A 6,079-nucleotide genomic window follows, 5' to 3' on the forward strand; every position below is an offset into this window, starting at 1 on the left:
CTTCGTAAATTTTACGGACGCCATCACGAGTTGGTTGACCGTTATGGAATAACCGTTTCACAGATGATATCGGATATGTTCCTTATTTCGTAACAACAATATCCTTCCCTTTTCACGAATGTGACTTACCAAATTAGACTATTTACCGGATTTGTAATAACATAAGCAACACGACGGGTGCCACATGTGGAGCAGGATCTGCTTACCCTTCCGGAGCACCTGAGATCACCCCCAGTTTTTTGTGTCTTTTTATTTTTTGCCATGGCGTTGTTAGTTTGTTTTCGATCTATGAGTTTGACTGTCCCTCTGGTATCTTTCGTCCCTCTTTTATATACAATAATAGATATACACATTTTAAATATATTTTTTATTCAATATTTCTGTTGTTGTTTGTAATTAGACATAAACATTTAAGACAAACATATAAATGATGAGGATGAAATATATTGCACATGCCCTTGTAAGTGACTTAATACTGTTCTATCTCTTTAGAAAATTCTTTTTGTGGGGAATGTATGGTCACATCCAACCTTTACACAGCTACAGGCTGTTGGGATCTTCTCGACATGGTAACTTAATTGTCCATGGTCGCTGGGGCATAACACTACCATGGTTCTGGTGACGTAATTGGTTGGTCGGCAGAAATAATTATCTTGTGGTGCATAATGGAATTTGCATTTTGTTGTTTTCTTATGGCTGTAAAATTAAAAGTAACATCAAATTAAATTAACAAAATAACTTCATATGAAACATGATATATATTTCGCTTGGAATGAATAAAACGAGATGTGGGGTACACCCCAATGAGACAGTAACCCAATAACACAAATCACCCAAGGCATGTAATAAAAGTCAACACAAGTCTTCAACGACAGACATGTATGAGGGTCTGGATGGGGGTCCTTCATTACTGTATTTTTTACAACAGACATGTATGAGGATCTTTAATTTTTAAAGATATTGTTTTCTCTATTCTTTATAGTGGTTGCCCATAATTCTCTATTCTTTATAGTGGTTGCCTATAATTCTCTATTCTTTATAGTGGTTGCCCATAATTCTCTATTCTTTATAGTGGTTGCCCATAATTCTCTATTCTTTATAGTGGTTGTCCATAATTCTCTATTCTTTATAGTGGTTGCCCATAATTCTCTATTCTTTATAGTGGTTGCCCATAATTCTCTATTCTTTATAGTGGTTGCCCATAATTCTCTATTCTTTATAGTGGTTACCCATAAGTCTCTATTCTTTATAGTGGTTGCCCATAATTCTCTTTTCTTTATAGTGGTTGCCCATAATTCTCTATTCTTTATAGTGGTTGCCCATAATTCTCTATTCTTTATAGTGGTTGCCCATAATTCTCTATTCTTTATAGTGGTTGCCCATAATTCTCTATTCTTTATAGTGGTTGCCCATAATTCTCTATTCTTTATAGTGATTGCCCATAATTCTCTAATTCTTTATAGTGGTTGCCCATAATTCTCTATTCTTTATAGTGGTTGTCCATAATTCTCTATTCTTTATAGTGATTGCCCATAATTCTCTAATTCTTTATAGTGGTTGCCCATAATTCTCTATTCTTTATAGTGGTTGCCCATAATTCTCTATTCTTTATAGTGATTGCCCATAATTCTCTAATTCTTTATAGTGGTTGCCCATAATTCTCTATTCTTTATATTGGTTGTCCATAATTCTCTATTCTTTATAGTGGTTGCCCATAATTCTCTATTCTTTATAGTGGTTGCCCATAACTCTCTATTCTTTATTTTTTGCCTTTTAGTCTTTTTTCTCTATTTTTAATATTTGGTCCATTATTCTGTAGTATTGGTCCATTATTCTCTATTCTGTAAACCCCCTTCTAGACCCTCATGTGTCTTTTACACTTACACAGGGGTAAGTCAATTCATAAAGTATAGTAAAAAAGAACAGACTGATTTCAAGCTATAAAGGAGAAAATTTGAATGTATGGAAAGCGAGATATCGTTACTTATTAGTTAAAAGGATAACAGTTTTCATTTAATTCAGAAATGTTTAGCGTTTGTTACTCTCATTTTCTGTATTTTATCGTTTTTAATGAAATATGAATAAGAGGAGGTGTGGGTTATACGTCAATGAGACAGCAACCAAACACGCAAACAAAGCACAAACGTTTCTTCTATTTTTAACTTATTTTTTTGGTTGATCAAAGTGCTCTTTTCATAACAGAATGATATAATTGAGACTAAGAAATTAACTCACCCTATACACTCCACTTTATAAATAGTTTGGTATCGGTTACTGAAAATAACTTCACAAATTTCAGTGCCTAGTCTGATATCAGTCACTACATGGTGGACGGGTCTATAAATGTAGCTCACAAGCTTGCGAACCTCTCTACACATAGGAAACTTATGAATCCTTGCCATTTTTATCGCTCTGAAAAAAAAGCATGAAAATATTTATCTAAAACAATTTGTGACAATTTGATTTTAATATAATGTAGGTTTTATTACGAATTAGAAGTAAATTTTGATACGTTTAAACATATGACAAAGTTTAAATCACTGTCAAATGTTACTAATATTACTGCAAACATTTAAAATTAGTGATTGTGGTTTTTTTTTTTTAAATATCATAAAAAATAATAAAGAAAATTATAAAAAAATATATTAAAAAGAAGAACTAGGAGATAAAAATTGGTTTGTCAGAGTAAAGTATCTTACGACATATGCCGCCTGTCTTTTATTTGCTTTGAGTTAAATCAAATGTTCATAATCAACAAAATAGCCAGGAAGGAAAACACACATAAAATATAAACTATTCAATGAGCTCATCATACAATAATTTGAGGCCAATTTACCATAAAATCATTGCTGTCCATATCTGTTCATAACTGTTCATTACTGTTCAATACTTTTTCTATCAAAGAACCCATAAGTATTGCTTGATTTTATTTCAAACCAAATAGTATTGAATCGAAATACAACTAATTCAAAATTAAAACTATCATCATTATTTCTTGAATTTAAAAAATATTTTTTAATTGTTAGTATTAATTTCATACCATCAAAAATCAACCAGCCAGCAAACAACAAAATCGGTTGATTGGTTGATTGTTATTTGCTCAACGTCCAATTGCAAATATCCAATGCATATTCATGAAAAATTATGTGTCTAAATACAATATAACAAACAAAAAAAATAAATTCGAACCAAAGTTAGGTATGAACTAGTGAAAAATAAGTTAGGAAATACTTAACTTATTGTGTTAATACAATAGCTTCGTATGAGCTCTAAATGGAGCACGAGTTCAAACGTTAAATAATAACACATTTACATGATCGTAGATGCTTGGTTGTAAATTAAGAATACCATTAACACATAAATGAGTCAAATATGTATATGCACTCATACCACATCTTCTTATATCTATATATGTATATTTACTGTTTTTAAGACTTTTTGCACAAAAAATATTAAGAAATTTAATTTTCTTCACTTAACTCGTCCGTCTTGAATGTACAATAAATACTTGCCACTGGACATGAGGCAAACAACAATGCATATATCCGTTATTATATTTATTCAATGACTAAAGACTTCCTGCATCCTAGCAAAAGTTAGTATAGAATAGATTAAATATGCACTCAGACCGGTCCGTCTAAAGTCATTTCTAAAGAATATTGTAGACAATGATCACTTGGACCGCATGGAAAACAAATGTTATATTTTTTTTATTTATTTACCCATTTCCTCTGATTTCCTCTACTGCAATTTTTTTTGAGAATACGTGATTTGTGACACCATTGCATTCTTTGCTGTTATTTAAGTATCTCATGAAATTTCCTTCGGTATTTACCATTGCTGTACGACTGTAAGAGATAGAGAGAGAGGTTAATTAATTGTTTACAAATACAAATGTACACATTTATATCTCATCAAATAATTTGATTCAATCACAGTTTAAATTCCATGACTTGTTCTAAAAACTTTTATTGTATAAAGCGGTAAGATGATTTATTTGGTATAAAATGGAAATTTTTAAGATTATTTGACAGATCTACTTATTTTTATATAAAAACACAATGACTGTTATGCTATACAAAATTATGAAATATCGAAGCAAGCGATTGTTTATCTGTTTTTTATCTTAAGTGAAGCAAGTGAATTCTCATCCTTCACCTATTCTTTTTGTACTTTTTGTTATTACAGCTTTAACGTTTTGTTGGGCTTTGGATTAACCTCAACTTTTGCCTCGAGAATTACCGATTCGAAATAAATAATCGAAATGTGAATTTGTAGTATCGAAATTAATAATTCATGCACATTTTAATACCCAATATCCTAAAAATAAACATTTTGTGAATCCTTTGTTATTTTCTCATAAGTGCTGCCATTATATTTTTTTGATTATCGCATAAATAACATGTTTTATGGTAAGAGTACTTACACGTCTTGCTCAACGTAGGTTGTTGGTAGCTTATCACATATCCAGTCCTGTGGTGGTAGACATTGTTTATACAACAAGTCGTATTTCTTGCAGAGCTGCAATTTCTTATTATTCGGATTAGGGATAGCAGTTGCAAGCGTCGCAACTATGACAGCAACATAAAGTTGAAGTGGAACCTGAGAGAAAATAAATACATTTTTTCTTTCATCTAGCTTTCTATTTATCTACTTGATAGTCACAGGGATAAAATGCTTTGAAAAATAAAATGCATTAATTTTTAAATTGTTTATTATATATTCAAGGTATTTATTCTTTAATATCTTCATAAAAATGATAAGACATAGTGTTTCAAATTAACGAACCACAATTAACGAAATATATATATATCTGTACATAGACTCTTTCAAAATTCAAGAGTCTATCCTAAATTGAAGTAAATTATATGGCCTTCCAAATACCGTTTCGATTCCTAACATCACTGAAGAGACATTAATTGTCGAAATCCGGATATGGTGTACAAATTTTTGCACCTCATGTTTGCGGTATACCATCTTTTCCGCAAGTTTATTGTTTTCTGTTTGGTAATAAATTAATAATAAGATCTATTTTGTTACATCTTGTGATCCGTTTATTTGGCAATCGCCAATGGCAGTCAGCAGGGTTTAAGAACATCAGTTGTTCGACCTGCTAGTCAAATGCGTTTTGTTAAAATATACCTTTTCACTCATTTGGTCTTTTGGAAAATGTTGTTTGTGCTGTAATTAGACCCCTCTACCAAGAAATTTGTTTTGCATGCACAAGTATAAAAATTGCGGTTTTTATCCAACGCAATCATAGGTTTGAACGTTGTTTTCAATTTAGACTTGTATATATCTGTACATGTATATATGTCTCTGGTGAAAATTGATATTGAAAAACATTCGTAGACTTTGATATAGATTTCTTTAAAATGCAGTAATATATATATATCCAAAACGACTTTCTTATGAAAGATTTTTTTTTCCAAATAGAAAATGTGTTTTTCTTTTCACTGCGATCCTCACATAAAAAAGTAGAAAAACTTTTCATATTTTAAAAGGTGTTCATAATTTTTTACTAAATATAAGTAGTTCTGGTAAAATCAACTTAAATCTTAACATTCGCAGACTTTGATATATATATACTAATTTAGAATGAAGTAATGCATCCAAAATTTTCTTTTTCAATAGATTTGTTTTCGAATTTTTGTTTTCCTTTCTTTTACGATCTTCGAATCATGCAGAAAAGTAGAAAAACTTAGCACCTCTTAAGAGGTGTTCAAAGATATTCATCTAAATATGAGTATTTTTTGTTAAACATAAATTAATTTAAATTAAATCTTACCATTGTTTTTTCTTTTATCGAGTCAAAATTAAATCTGATTTCTAAACCAGAAAATATGGCTATTTATATGCCTAAACGAGGAAATTAACTATTACGGTTTTGTAACAACGTTTTTGATTCGTTCTTTTATTTGTACGTTATGCACTGATGTATTGCTAAAAAGTCTTAAGGCCATGTTAAAAAAATAAAAGTTACGTCACAACAACGATTACTTTTTCAATGCCTTGACATCATTCAAATTGCAAAGAACATATAGTTGAAATTTACATTATAAGATGCAAAAACAAAAAA

At 30.3% G+C, this 6,079-nt stretch overlaps 1 long non-coding RNA gene across 1 annotated transcript; it reads right to left on the reverse strand.

Moving 5' to 3' along the window:
- Positions 1–348: 348 nt before the first annotated feature.
- On the reverse strand, positions 349–5,824 carry LOC127725819 (uncharacterized). The gene is made up of 5 exons (XR_007993213.1): positions 5,789–5,824; positions 4,427–4,602; positions 3,723–3,848; positions 2,236–2,412; positions 349–696 (listed from the first exon to the last, which is right to left on the reverse strand). It is a non-coding gene; the product is annotated as an uncharacterized LOC127725819 (long non-coding RNA).
- Between the last annotated feature and the right edge of the window lie 255 nt (positions 5,825–6,079).

The sequence above is a fragment of the Mytilus californianus genome, unplaced genomic scaffold, assembly GCF_021869535.1.
Source record: "Mytilus californianus isolate M0D057914Y unplaced genomic scaffold, xbMytCali1.0.p SCAF_15, whole genome shotgun sequence".
Taxonomy (NCBI): domain Eukaryota; kingdom Metazoa; phylum Mollusca; class Bivalvia; order Mytilida; family Mytilidae; genus Mytilus; species Mytilus californianus.